This window comes from Gavialis gangeticus, unplaced genomic scaffold (genome assembly GCF_001723915.1).
Source record: "Gavialis gangeticus isolate Ggan-Ray unplaced genomic scaffold, GavGan_comp1, whole genome shotgun sequence".
Lineage (NCBI taxonomy): Eukaryota > Metazoa > Chordata > Crocodylia > Gavialidae > Gavialis > Gavialis gangeticus.
Window position 1 is genome coordinate 207254907 of NW_017729032.1, and position 14587 is coordinate 207269493.

At 47.5% G+C, this 14587-nt stretch overlaps 1 long non-coding RNA gene across 1 annotated transcript in view; it reads left to right on the forward strand.

Moving 5' to 3' along the window:
• The first annotated feature begins 9047 nt into the window (after positions 1–9047).
• LOC109303319 overlaps positions 9048–14587 on the forward strand; it is a 24250-nt gene continuing 18710 nt past the window's right edge. Inside the window, exon 1 of the long non-coding RNA XR_002099051.1 lies at positions 9048–10212. This is a non-coding gene — a long non-coding RNA (uncharacterized LOC109303319). The remainder of the gene's footprint in view (positions 10213–14587) is intronic.

Below are 14587 nucleotides of genomic sequence, written 5' to 3' on the forward strand. Positions count from 1 at the left end.
CCCTGCCTCTGCCCAGCTGCTGGAGTAGTGAGGGGGGAGCGACCATGATGGGTGCAGGGGGGGTGGGGGGAGCCCCTTCCCGGCGGGGGACTGCACTGCACAGTGTGGAAAGTTGCTGCAGATTGCAGAGGTGACAGCGCACTGGGGGGTGGGAGGGCTCTGGCCCCCTCCAAACTCCGGTTCTGCTGAATGCAGTTCACTGCAGCTCTGCCCACCCCACAGCAGGGCCCCCCACTGGGCAGGGGCTTGTGCTCCCCGGTACCATGATAGGGGCTGCTTCCCCCATTAAAAGCCCTGCCCCCTCACCGCTACAGTGGTAGGGCAGGACAGGGGCATGGCCAGAGGCCAGCCGGCAGGTCCCCTTAGGCAGGGGACAGGGAAGAGGGTTATTCTGTCACTTGCCCCAAGCAGGGAGCAAGCAGTGGTGGTCAGGGTGGGCAGACTCCGCTGCAGTCCCCCAGGGGCAGTCAGGGTAGAGGGGACAGTAACCTCCCTCCCTGCCCCATCTGCCTCAGGGGCCATGCCAGCCCACCTCTGGTCACACCCAGCACCACTGCTACAGCAGCGAGGCAGTAACACCTGGCAGTCCTGGCTCAGGTCCCTGCCAGTGGGACAGGGAGGGAGGAATTAAACTTCTCTTTAACCAGTTCAGGCAAGGCTACTCCCTGGGCTGGCTACACCTCCCCAGCACAGCTTACCTGAAGCTGAGGGTGCGCTCTAGCACCCCCTGGCACCTGGCCTAAGCAACTGTAGGCATGTGCCTGCATTTCCTCAGTCCAGAAGGAATGTCTGTGTGATTACAAATTGGTTAAACCTAGGCAGGTTAAATTAACCTGCAAAGTTTGAATCAATTCAGGCTCCATTTTTTTGAATACCTGTCCCTAGCCTGGATGTGAAATTTCTACAATGAATAATTATTGATAGGCCTCCCTGGAAGCATGGGATCAAAACCAATTACAGGACCCTGCAAAGCGTGCAACCTCAGGTGTCCAATTGTTTAGAGCAGGGGTCAGCAACATAAGGCCTGCAGGCCAGAACTGGCCCACAGAGCCACTGCATCTGGTCTGTGGAGCTGGAGGGTTTTGCTTACATCCACACCCGAGGACAAGAACAAAGCTGCTAGAAGCTGTGCCTGTGCTACTGCTGCTTCTCCCCATCCCTGGCTGTGGTATGGGCACCACTTTCAGCCAGTCACAAGTGAGCTAGGGATAGACACATTCCAGCTGCATCCATGCTGGGAGAGAAATAGCAGTGGTGTGCATGCAGCTCCCAGCTGCCCAGCACTGGCGTTGGATTAGTGCTGAGTTTTTCCAGCCCATGGCTTGTAAAAGTTTGTGGCCACTGATTTAAAGGAACTAGAAACATAATAGAGAAAAAAAATCTCAGCTTTCAGGTTGCTGCATCTTTGATTTGTGCAGGAGTGTTAAATGCATTCGGCTCTGCCAGCCGAACCCAGACCACAACAGGGCTTCCTATGAGCTAGACAACCTATGATCAATGGTATTAACCCCTACAGCTGCCATGGACACTGTTTCAGCATAGATTTGGAACCCAGGAAGTTAATTCTCCTGCTGATATTGACCGCCCTTTTTTACCTGCCACTGATTTTAGTCATCAGGGAAGACTAAAACCCCCAATTTTTGGTGGCAGATAAAGGCAGGACAGGGGGAAAGGTGTGTGGTGTTAGCTCCCTGAGTTCTGGAGCTCTGCTGAAACAGCTGTGATGGGCTAGCTGGCAGTGACCTGGCCCAGGGGTTTTGAAGGGGGAAAAGATGATTGGAGGACTTGGGATTCCCTTTCCGCACCAATCAGGCCCCAGAGACTCACCCTCCCCCCTCCCCCCATGTCCCAATTGGCCCCTTGGGTCACCTGGAGGGGGATAAAAGGGGCAGCGTGGGCTGACTCAGGAGAGAGCAGTGAGGGACAGCAAGGAAGGAGCTTCGCAGAGCAGTGCCCTGGAAGAGCCTGAAAGAGCAGGACTTGCAGGCAGCAGTGGGATCCTCAGCAGCGCAGTGTGTGGCCAGCAGGAGAGGTTCCCCACCGGGCTCCAGGATCCCCTATGAGAGGCTGTGGCCAGCAGGAGAGACTCCCCAGCTCCAGCAAGGATCTGAGCAGCGACCTGAGAGGTTCCCAGCTCTGCTTCCAGCTCCTCCAATCAGAGGCCAGGCAGTTTGACATGAGGCTGGGGCTCCAGGAAGGTCAGGACCCCTAGCAGGTTGGAATAGTGCCACCAATGACTGTGTGGCAGTGTTCCTGCCTACCATGTGGCAGACCTAGGTTCAAGTCCCTAGTAGAAATGACTTGGGGTGAGTGAAATAAGAAACAAATCTTGAAGTGGAAAGGGGCCATTGTGTTTTCTCCCCCTCCAGGTACCAAGGCCCTATATTTCCTTGTCATTTCGCATTTTGTGCCTTTTTAAATTTCACCAACCCATATTGTTTGTTCTGCTGTTTGTGTTTTACATTTTGTTAACCCTGTTTTTTGTCAATGATTTGTAAGTGTCTAACCTTTGAATCCTGCCCCCTTGGGACATTGTAGTGTCCACCATACCCTCTGATTTATGCCTGTTATGTTCCCAGTATTAAAAGGTATATGGTTAAGTCCCCACTGGTGGTCTGGCTCTGCTCTATAGGGGGAGGAGAGTCCCTACACCTCCCACAGCGCCTGTGCACCTGCTTTGATCCCTTCAACTGGAGAGGGGGTACCTCTTGGAGTACCACCTGGGTTACACAGCAGCTACAGAGATTAACACTGCCACCACAGGGTCTCCAGCAGCCACAGCAACAAACCCCATGGACTGAATCTGGTCCACTGAGGTAGATGGTTCAGCCAGCTAGAAGCCCTGTTGGCCAGATGACCCAGCTGTGCAGGCCAGTTCTGACCTACAGGCTGTATGTTTGACAAAGAGAATATTGTTCACTGATAAGGCCAGGAGAGATCACTCCGATCAGATCACCTGCCCTACTGCTACACAGCAGTACTCCTGGATAGACTGAAGGTCTCTGGTCCCATACATTCTTATGTAAAAGGAATCCCTTGATCTGTCTTTCTGTACAGTGGCACAATGGGCATCATCATTCAAGAGAGGGTTAGCAGCAACCACTCCATGATTACTTGCACACACACACACCAGTAGAGATAGCAGTAGTAGGCATCTGTCTGTCTCGCAAGACAACAGAATGATGCCAAGTAAGACATCAGCTCACTGAATGTAATCCTCACTTAAAAGTAAAGTGAAGCTGAAACAGGCACACGCAAAATCTTTAGTTCCCTAGGCTGGCTTGGAAAATGCTGAGACTGGCTCTGTATGTGTCAACGTAGGAACCCATTGCAAACACAAAGACTCAGACTCAGCAGTTCACACTGGTTGTTTTACATTCTGGGTTTATGACTGCTTTGCATCACCAAAGGAGGGAAAACAGCTAGAGCAAAGCTGCAAATCTGGCTCTGTGCCTCTCCAGAGTTCACTGAGTAATAAACAGTACACAAAGCAGCGATTCAAGTACTGGGTTGGGTCTGGGGCACAACACATAGGAATAAATCAGTAGAAAAATCATCACATTCCACACATGATAATCCTTGGAAGAGCTTCATATTCATTATAGGCATACTGATTCTCAGCTGGTTTAAAATGGTGTACCTCCTTTGACTGAGTATCTAGTACATAGCAAAGCCAAAGGATCATATTGCCCCAGCATTTCCATTGTAAAATGCTTTCTCCTCTCTTTTTCTTCAGAGGCTTTACAACTCTATTAGAGTCTGAAGTTTATGTCTATTCTGAACTGGAGTGATTTTTAAACATTTTTAAACATTTTTTTGGAAAGTCTGAGGGGGAGGAAAGAAAACCTTCTTGCCATGTTTGAATGAGAAGAAAATGGGAATTAGTAGTGGTATAAAATATTTGCCCCGTATTATGGGACATATTTAAAGCCTCAACTCCTTGACACAGTCTTGAAGTCTGAATTCAATGTGGCTTCATGCAGATACAGGGATTTCATCAAGCAGGAATGGATTACAGTACTTGGACAAGCTTTTCGGGTATCCAGTGAAATCCTCCTGGGTTTGGCAGAGTTATAGGGTGCCTACACACAAGCAGGGAGGCTGCTTTGATGCACTGTAATTCCATGGTGTCAGAGCAGACTCGATTAATCAAATCTGCTGGACTGTGGCTATCACTGTGGTCCAGCAGCTTCCCATGTCCCATGTATCAGTGTCCTCGCACTTCAAAGTGGTAGTAGGGGCACTTTACCTACAGCTCATTCAACAAGTTTTCGTTAAAACACCCCCACCGCCATTTTGAAATGCAGGTCTCTGAATACATGAGATGCTGTGGGCACTTTAATTAGAGCAGCACTGAGACCTGCAATAATTAAAGCATCCACCCCCAGAGCATGTGTAAAGATGCCCGATGATCTCCCAGTTTTCCTTTAGCATGGTGTATTATCATTTGCATACAGCCCTTCACAGAGCCCATAGCATCCTGAAAATGCTTGGGACATCTCATCTCAAGAAAGGTGGTAGCTGAAAGGTAGAGTGAGGAGAAGCTATGACAGTGGTTCTCAACCTTCTTAAATATGAGGCATCCCTCAATAGATTCAAGGCCTCCCTAGGAAAATACCAGCTCTTATTTTTCCTTTCTTTACTACAGAAAAATACTAGAGCAGTTTTTCTGTTGCACAGAACTCAGGAACACCACAAAAGGTTAGAATGTCCTACTAACCTCTGCTTTTGGGGAAGATCAGATAGATTCTCAATGTAACGCAATTCAAAATGGGCCAGACTCATGGGCGGAATTGGGATTTTGAAAAGGGCAGTATGGGAGCAGTGGTCAGCACAGCAGGGGTGGTTGCATCCTTGCTTCTACCTTACCTCCCTCCCCACACCCATCCTCCTCTTCACTGGGGAAGGACCATGGCTGCAGTAGCAGCAGCTGGGGACTTTTTAAAGTCCCCAAATCAGGTAAGCATCCTGCCACCCCTCCCCCTCTCAGCACCCTCTCCTTTCCCATCTGTGTTCAGTGACACATCCCCTCCCTTCCCATTCTCCCTTCTACCATGTCACACTGCCACTGTCCTGGTGGACCCAGGGGAAAGGGGAGCTCTAGAGCTGCTCAAGCAGGGCTGCACAGGGGCCAGACGGTGACAGGAGTGAATGAGTTCTTCCTCCCTGCCTTATCCCCCTGGCTAGGGACAGACATTCAAAAAGCCTGAGCCTGAATTGATTCAATCTTTGCAGGTAAGTCTAACCTACAAAGCTTGAACCAATTTGGGGGTGGATAGACATTCCCTTTTCATTCCATAAATGCAGGCATATGCCTGCAGTGGCTCAGACTAGAAGCCGTGGGGTGCTAGAGTGAGCCCTCACTTTCCTTCCACTGTGCTGAGCTGAGGGGGGTGTGGCCAGGCCCTGGCAGGGTGCTCTGATTAGGGAAGGTTTTTAACCCCCACCCTGTCCTGCAGTCCCAGGCTTTTCCCCACTGGCTGCTCAAGGGGCAGGAGTGTTGCCAGACCCTGCATCTGTCAATGCTGAGCTTTTCAACCTCTGTCTCCCTGCTTCTTCAGACTGTCTGCAAACCAGGTCATTTCTAACACCTTTCTCTCTCCCCTCTTGAAGACTAACAGATTACACCCAGCAAGTTGTTTGTCAGAACAAAATTTATCATCCCATCAAGCCCTACAAAATAAAACTTCTCTCTCATTAGTTTTAAGCTCTTCTTATCTGCAGGGTGCATTAGCATTCACAAGCCACTAGCTGTCTGCCTTTGTTCCAGTGAAATTGGAGACCAACACAGACACCTTTCAGCACTAGCTAGCAATCAGGGAAGGGGGGGCATGGCCAGATGCTGGGTCCCTGTATTGGGGTCCCTGCCATGGGAGAGGTGTGGGAGGGGGGATCCCTGCTTGAGCAGCCAGTGGGGAGGGGAGTGGGGGAGAAGGGGAAGCCTGGCAGCTGCTGCAGTCCCTCATCCAGCCAGTACAGTGATAGTGCTCTGGCTGGGAAGGAGAGGGGTAGGGCCAACCCTGCTCTGCCCCAGCAGACAGTTCTACAAAGCATCTGGGATGCTGGGGGGCTCTGGTTTCACTTAAACCAGGAACGGGTGTGGGACACATTGCATAAATGGGTTTGACCCAAATCAGTTAAGTCTGATACTACATTCAACCTGGTTTATCTCAAACCAGTATTAGCCATTTTCAAACTGGTTTATGTGCACTGAACATCTGTTATGTTACAGGTTTAAACCAGTTTCTGATTACTTAAATCAGTTTATGTGTAATGTCTGTCCCTAGCCCCTGGGTGTTCCCCGCCAGCCCATGAGCAGGTTCAGGGAGTGGCAGCAGGCAGGTTCCCCTTTCCTGAGCCTGCTTCTGGGCTGGTGGGGAGCATTTGTAGGGGGTCAGGCAGGGACGTAGAACCTGCTCATTGCTGCCTCTGCTGCTGCCCCCCCCCCAGCTGAGCCCGGCCCCGACTCAACCACTTCCTGCTGCCCCAGCTGAAGCAGGACAGGAGCAGCTGCAAGGCTCTCCCTGTGTGTCAGATGGGGGTAGTAATGTCAGCAGGTGAGTTCCTTTTTCCCATGCCTGCTCCAAGCCAGCAGGGGACACCTGCAGAGGGTGGCAGCAGAGAGCAGGTGCAGGAAGAGGAAAACCATCTTCTGTCACTGCTGTCCCCTGCTGAAGCTAGCACCCCACTCAGCCACAGCCTGTGGCCAAGGCCCACAAAGAAGCCGTAAGCTCCTCTCTCTTTCTGGGACAGCGGCACTGAATGTGTAATGACAGAATTCTTGGGACAACTAAAGAGAAAAACCAGGAATGGGGGGAGTAGTCACAGGTTAGTAACAAGTGCTCCAAGGGAGTATGCTGAGCAGAACATGCTGGCCAGTGGGCACTGGCCCTCAAAAAAATCCAAGGACGCCACCCAGTGAAACTCTGCTGGGAGACATGAGTGGCTGAGAAACCAGAAAACAGTCCCACAGTCACCGGGGATCCCCCCAGTCAGATCCTCCTTCCTGGTCAGATAGATGGCCAGTTTGGCTAGCACCAGGAGGTTGACAAGGAGGTCCCAGGACTTGGTGGGGCCACAGACAGAGAACACATAAAAGAAAAGGGGAGGGGAGGAGTGCACCTACAACCTCAGTAGGAGGTTCCTGAGCAGGCAGTGAAGAAGCTGTAGTTTGTTGCACTGAAGGTAAGCATGCACCAAGGTCTCCCTCTGTTGGCAGAAGGGGTAGGTGTCCATGAAGCATGCCATGTACACACCCATGGAGATGGCTCCATGCAGGAACTATCAGCTGAGGTCCCTGGTGGCTCATGAGATAAGCTTTAATAAGGCAGGAGCAGCTCTGGAGTTCCTCCCTCCCCTAGGTCAGACAGAGCCAAAAGTGGCAGCGGGTGGGATGGGGATAATGGAAGGGGAGGTGACAGAGGGGAGCACAGAGGGAAAGTGGGAGGGAGATTTCTTACTTGCTTTGGGGACTAAATACCTGGCTGCTGCTCCCATGGTATGATCCAAAATGGGGGTATGACCATGCCACTGCACCCTCTCTGAGTCTGCCACTGATCACACCTTCAGCTGGTGAAAAATCCTATAACTACACTGTGGCTCAGGTTCGAACACAGAGTGCTATGGTTCATTCAGGGCAGCAAAGATATAGCTTGTCTGAATGAATACACAAGCAGAAAAGAGAACAAACAGTGTAATTGTCTGAAGCATGAAAGGTTAGCATCCTTCCCCCCCTCCCACTCCTCCAAGGAAATAAGCACATTACAGTGATCTGGGGTGTCATTTTCCCAGCATGATTCTCAGAGCCTAGGGACTTCAGAAAGAGACCAGCGTGTGTAAACACAATTACTGTCTTTGAAATGGGATGTAGTCAATTTCTTTATGTGAAAGAGAAGAGAAATTGCCCTGAAAAAAACTGCTGTCTTCTGTGACTGTTATTATGAGATCTCTAACAAGGCTGCTCCAAACACAGGATTGTAGAGCTCACATGGTGAGATCTTTTTTTTTCATTATCTCCACAAACTGTAGTGCAGGCAATTTTTCCTGTGTGTACCCAGCATATCAGAAGTGCTGGGTAATCGACAGCTAAAATCACAATGTGCTCCACATCCATCCAGGACATCTTCCCAGGGATTACTGCGACACAGGGCTGGCTTTCCCTCCATAAACCAGTTGGAGCCAAATGTCCTGTCAGCACTGTTAAGGTTTGGCTAATCCTGGAGGAGATCAGACTCATCTCTTGTTCAGGAGGGCTCTTCACTGCCACATTTAGGTCACACTAAAAGAATTTATGCTACTTCAGAAAACTACCAGTCGTGTCCAAGGAGTTCTGAGTAAGTTTGTGGGCATCCCACATTCCCCTTGCAGACTGCATGGTGAGCAAGCTACACCTGTACAATGTGATCACCCATAAAGAGAGGCATGAGGTCTAATTTTCAAAGAAACTCAGCTCTCATTTTGGAACCTGATTATCCAAGTGCTTAGCACTGAACAGCCCCCACTCTGATCCCAGTGCCTCAGGACTCAATGTTCGGAGCACTTTTCAAAATCTGAGCCATGATGCAGGTGAGAGAGGGAAGGCAGTCAATGTAAATGTCAAAGAGGAAGAGGAGGAGAAATGTGAGAGCTGAATTACCTGTTTCTTGCTGCCTAAAAACTTTCAAATAGACATTACCTCCCATGAGTCTTCCTGTCTGGGCATTCCCTGAGTGTTCAATTTAAAATCTTTCTTTTATTCCTTCTACTTTTACGTCTTTCTTCTACATAGGAGTTTCCCTTGGAGTATCTGAATTTCTTTATAAGATCATGGTTTCCGTTTTTGGAAAGAAAGAGGAAGAAATATAAATGAATTCACAGTGACTAAGACTAGTACAACACCCGGCAGCAGTGTACTCAAACACTGGAAGCAGTGCAGAGGTTTTTCCACTGGGCTAATTAGCACTGCTCAGCAAGAGGGCTAGTTAGCCTGCTTCCAGCCTCATGCAAACAGAGCTATTTAGAGAAGCCAGCCACATGGAGCAGCTGAGGACACCGCTGCCCAGCATGGTAAGTGTGCCATGTAGACATAACTTCATTTGTGGGGGAGATAATCCACCTATATTTAAGAGAGAAAGAAGTCTCAAGCAAATCTTTAAATCTGAATGTTTTTAAATATTGACCAAGTCTAAGCTTGAATCTATAATCAAACTCTATGAAAGACAAATACTAGGTTAGGATGCCAGGGATAATCCTGCCTTGGCCAGGGGGCAGGGCTGGACTAGATGACTTTGTGAAGTCCCTTCTAGCCCTGCCTTCCTATGTTCCTCATATTTATACTGAATGAGCAAACCTTCTGGACTCCCAGTTGTTCAAAACCCAGATCTGAAGTTTGTGGCTTGAGTCTGTCTCAGCTTTATGAGTAGTATAGTGTTCTTGGCCTGAAGATGAGAAAACAGTCAAGATTTTCTCAGATACTTGGGCTCATGTGCAAGAGGTCCCCTGTGGCCCACAGCTGATACTGCTAGTACCAGTGAAGTCCAAGTATAGTTATAGTGGGCAGGCTGAGGTAGGGTGGGGTATGATTAGAGCAATACTGGACTCTACCAGTTCACCACTGTTGAATGGGGACTGCAGACAAGTGATAGACTTTAGAGGAGGCCCTGGGCCAGTCTAATCTAGGCTGGGGCTCGGGCAGAAATAGAACTGACTTTAGAAGCAGGGACCCCTAACAAACTCCTTGGCAGGCTCCTCTCAACTCTGCTGAGAAATAAGGGGTGCATTCCAACATAGATATTATTAGATGATAGGGTCAGAAGGGAACTCAGTAGGTCATCTAGTCTGACCCCCTGCCCTAACAGCAAAATAATCTGGGATAGACTGAACAACTGTGGCTGGTAAATCAAGGGGAAATACAGAGGAACCAGGAAAATTTTCTTTTGTCCTTCAGCCAGACAACACAAGTGCTGGTGGCTAGGCCCACAAAACCTACTGTGTCTTGTGACAGCTGCATGAGCGTGTCTTGATTACACAGCTAGTCTACAGTATTTGCAAGGTAATATCAGCTCTTAACTAGCCTGCACCACTAATCCTATCACTGAACTCTGCTAATAGGCATTTCTGCAGTTGTGACCTTAAAAATAATTTCTTGTCTAAAAAAAAAGCAAGGGAATATTCCTATGACATTCCAGTGAAGACTGCTGCTTGGGAAAACAGTGTGCCTGGGAAAGAAAACAAGTAAGTTCTTTGTAATCATTGGCATATCAAATAAAGTGCATTTGTATCTTGCCTGAGGGCGCTTGTATTTGCAGCTGATTTGTGTGTGAGAAAGGGAGAGGGAAGGAGACTGAGTACATGTGCAGAAAACTACTGCAGCATGAAGAACAGATATTGCTGGTGCTTTGACACGGGGCTCGTGTTTGGGATTTTTCTGCCAAGGCATTTCAGCAATCCCACTGCTGGCTTCACCCTCCACTTGAGCCTCCCAGGGTGGGGAAGAGCTGGTTTCCACACCAAGCCACAAATCAGATCGTGACACATTTTGAGATGTTATCTCAGTGACTGGATGAAAAGTAGCAGACTTCTAGTCTAGGGACAGAAGTTACACACAAACTGGTGTAAGTGATCTGAAACTGGTTCAGATCTGTAACACAACTGAAATTCAGTACACATAAACTGCTTGCAAAATGGCCAAAAGCAGTTTAAGATAAACCTGGATGGATGTAGTATCAGACTTAACTGATTCAGGTTAAAATGGCTTATTGAACTTCTGTCCCAGATCACCTCCAGATTCAAGTTAATTCACAGTCCCCCAGCATCCCAGAATACTTTGTACCTCCACTACAAATCCTCACAGGCTGGGCTTGGCCCAAGCTGTCTGTTCCATCAAAGCAGGGAGGTGTGCTCTAGCACCCTCTGGCTTCTGTCTTAGACCACTGCAAGCATATGGCTGTGTCTCCAGAATCAAAATGAATGTCTGTTCACTTAAATTCAACCTATGCAGTTTAGACTAAACTGGGAAGATTGAATCAATTCAGCCTCAGACTTTCTGACTGACTGTACTTAGCCCTAATGAATCAGCCATGAGCCACTAGGACAGCTCATATCAACATGTATTTGAAGCAGTAACTAGAAGGCTTGTCTGACTTAAGTCATCTTCAGTTTTCTGATGATAACCAATAACCTGCAGGGATGCAGAAAGGATGATTTGGAGGGTGCACCTGCAAGCTTCTGTGAAGCTCCATCAGGCAGAGAATAATTGTTCTGAACACAAGTGCACAGCATGGCTGCAAACATGCACTTAAAAGATTCAGTTGCTGCAGTCCAAATGGAGTCCCTTTATTATTAAGAAATACCCCACTCCCCCCTGAGATTGACAGATGGCCAAAACCAGATTGGCCATCTATAAATCTCCAGTGAGAGACAGGACTTGTGGGGTTCCTCAGCCAATCAGAGGCATGGGGGCACCAAGCTTTGCCACAAAAATGGCACCTAATGTGCATCGGGACCAGGAAATGCAGAGGCAGCCTCTGTGAATTAGATAGGTCCTTATGTATAAAACCAGGAATTCAGTGGGACCTTGCAACACTTGTTGCTGCAGACTTGCTCTGATTTAATTCTGTTTCATCCAGGAATGGAGTGGAGGCCATTTAACCCCTTTTGTAACTACAGGGTCATACACATATACCAGTTAGAGTGAAACAGCTGTTGTGAACTTGGAGCAGCAGCTCCCCCCTCCACTTTTGAAATTACCCCAATTCACATTTGTCTGTGGCCACAGACTGAGGGCACTTGACTCCATTTAGAAAGTATAACCTTAACATATATATGACTGTACTCTATGGAGATTGGGGAGGGGAGGGAAGGGGGATGTGGTGCACTGGTTTTGTGCAAGTTGACCTGAAGTAGCATATCTCCCTGGTGTTTTAGCTTCACCCACTCTCCTGCCAGGTTTGCTGTGTTGTCCACCCCGGGTTTCCCGAGTGAAGAAGAGATTACAGACAGCTTACCTGGCCATCCCACTGTGTCAGGAAGCCATGCTTGTCCCTAGAGATTCTTGTGGAAAGCCCATAACTGCAGATATACCAAAAAATAAGCTGCATTAAGGGATCACACAGAGCCAAGTTTACTGCACATGTCAGGGGCAGCTTGTATTCTTCTATTTTCCACATAAGTTCCTTCACTATCTACATTTTCTCCACTCCCCTCTATCTCAGGGACTCCCAGTAACAGCCCTTATTTCATATCAGGAACATTCATCACTGCTGTAGCTGATTTATTGTCGCTTTTCCAATTGTCCCCTTGCAGACACGCCTAAAGGGTTATTCCTGTTAGTCTGCAAATGGCTGTTAACGCTCTACCAAAAGCATACAAAGTTCTTTGGGTAAATCCAATATCTTTTATTAAACCAATGCAAATAAAAGATATCGTATTTACCCAAAGAACCTTGTCTGCCCATGTCCTTAGACCAACACGGCTACACCTAAACCACCAAAAGCATTGCACAAGAGGTTCAGTTTTTCACCACTGGAGGGAGTCATAGTGATGCAAATGATGCTGCATTGCTCAGTCAGTGCAGCTCTGCCATTGACCATGGAAAGGCCCTATTCCCCAGCACTTAAGGTATGGACAAATGTACATTTTAGCTGCTATAAAAGGGGAAGGGGAGGTGCTGCTCTAGAGTGTACAGCAGCTTGTGTGCAGTCATGGAATGAGCCTGTAGTGAGCCAAGCTAGATTAACCCCCCTTACAGATACAGCAGCTGCATTATAACAACTTGCATGAGTATGCTTTGATAGAAATGCAGTCATTATGTCTGTATGTCCTTACACACTCCTGTCTTGGGAAATCTCCCAGTGATTTTGGTGGAAGGATAGTCTGACTAAGGGGAACTAAATAGGGTTCCCACTAGGTGTATTGTGTCTTTCAGTACTGCTGATTTTTTTTTTTTAATTTTTATTGGATGGACTTTTTCCCCCCCTAAACCAAAATTTCCTCTGTACAGACATTTTTAGGATAAATTTGGCAGGTTTCTTTCTTTTTTTCGTGGTGTTAGGGCCTTAGAGGGCATCAACCTGCTGAATGGAAATGCCTTGCGTGACCTTGGGCAAGACATCTCATTTGGGCATTTATCTTGCTGTGATCCTTTGACCCTAGCTGACTTCCTGCCCCTTGGGCAGGGGCTGGACCCGGTGATCTTATGAGGTCCTTTCCAGCCCTAATGTCTATGCAATCTATGAAATCTAGGCCTCATTGACAGAAGTGGGGTGTCAGTACTTTCTTTCTCCCATGCTTTGTCTACCTTATCTGTTTGAATTGTATATACTCTTTAGGTTAGTAACTGGCATAATGTGACCTCCATTTTTGCTGGAGCTTCTAGGCACTATTGTACTAGAAGCTTCATTGCTTCATTTTTTACTTGTAGGACACTTTTTAAATGTGACGATTGAAGTGATTCAGCATTGTTTTTACTCCAAGGCAGTTATTAAACTACCTAAGTAAAAGCTCTCATGTGATGCCTGTTTCCTCATTTTCCCTTGGCAGTGTGTTTAAAAATGCAACCCCAAACACTTATCTCCTCAGCACCTCCCTCATTGCCCCATGTTCCACCCAAGCTTTACCCGGATACTCTCTGTGTCCCTCACCTACTATCATCTCTAGTTAAGTTTCACCCCCTCCAGAGCATCCATCACTCATGTTGTCAATGGTGGACTCATGTGGTTCAGAGGGCTCTTAGCTCTTTCCTGCTTGTCACTGCTTTCAGTTAAAACATCCTCATAATCAGTTTTTACCAATCACTATCCCTCTCCTTTGGGTTCAGCAGCACACTGTAAAGCTGCACACTAAGCTGCAGGCTGTAAAGATGTTTTCCCCTCTCTGTTCTGTGCTGCACTGTATTTACTTGTGCCACTTTAATTAAGCCTCTGCTTAGTTCCTTTGATGATGTCCACTTATGGTGCTGTGCTGACTGGGAAAGTGTAAATATGTAAAGAGACTACATCTGATGACTAGTTAGTGCTTCACTTGGGTTTACACAAGATTTCTTTGAGTAGCTTCTTTGGCACTATTATCTTTAGATTGATTTATTTTTCCTAGACTGCCTTAGTTGCAATTTGACAGGTTAAGGGGTGTTTGTTGGGGTGGAGGGTGCTGAAGTCTTGTTGGCTGAGAATTACTATGTACCACTGTATCTGTTTTGCTTATGAAATACCTTTAAACTACTAAAAGCCAGCCTTTTGCATTATTTTGGAACTCTACATATTGCTTTCATCGTAAGAAAGGGACCATGACTTAAATAATACAGTGTTTCACCCCAGGGAATGAGCTAAATACACTCACTTCTTTTTCTCACTGTCCTTCCTGTTGTTAGCCTGGATTTGTGCCTCTGTCTATGGAATGTACTTTGAAAAGCTGTTTTGATATCTGTTCTAATCTTCTTACATCTTTCTAAACTGAAGCTCTTTTCTCATTTTTCTTTCACAGCTGGTGTTTTCTCTTTCTCCACCACTCAAAGCATGTCTACCCCACCTCCATGCCACACCCAGCATGAAAGATGTGGTGTTTCCTTTTTTTGCTTTTCATAGTTTCATAGTTTCATAGATTTAGGGTCGGA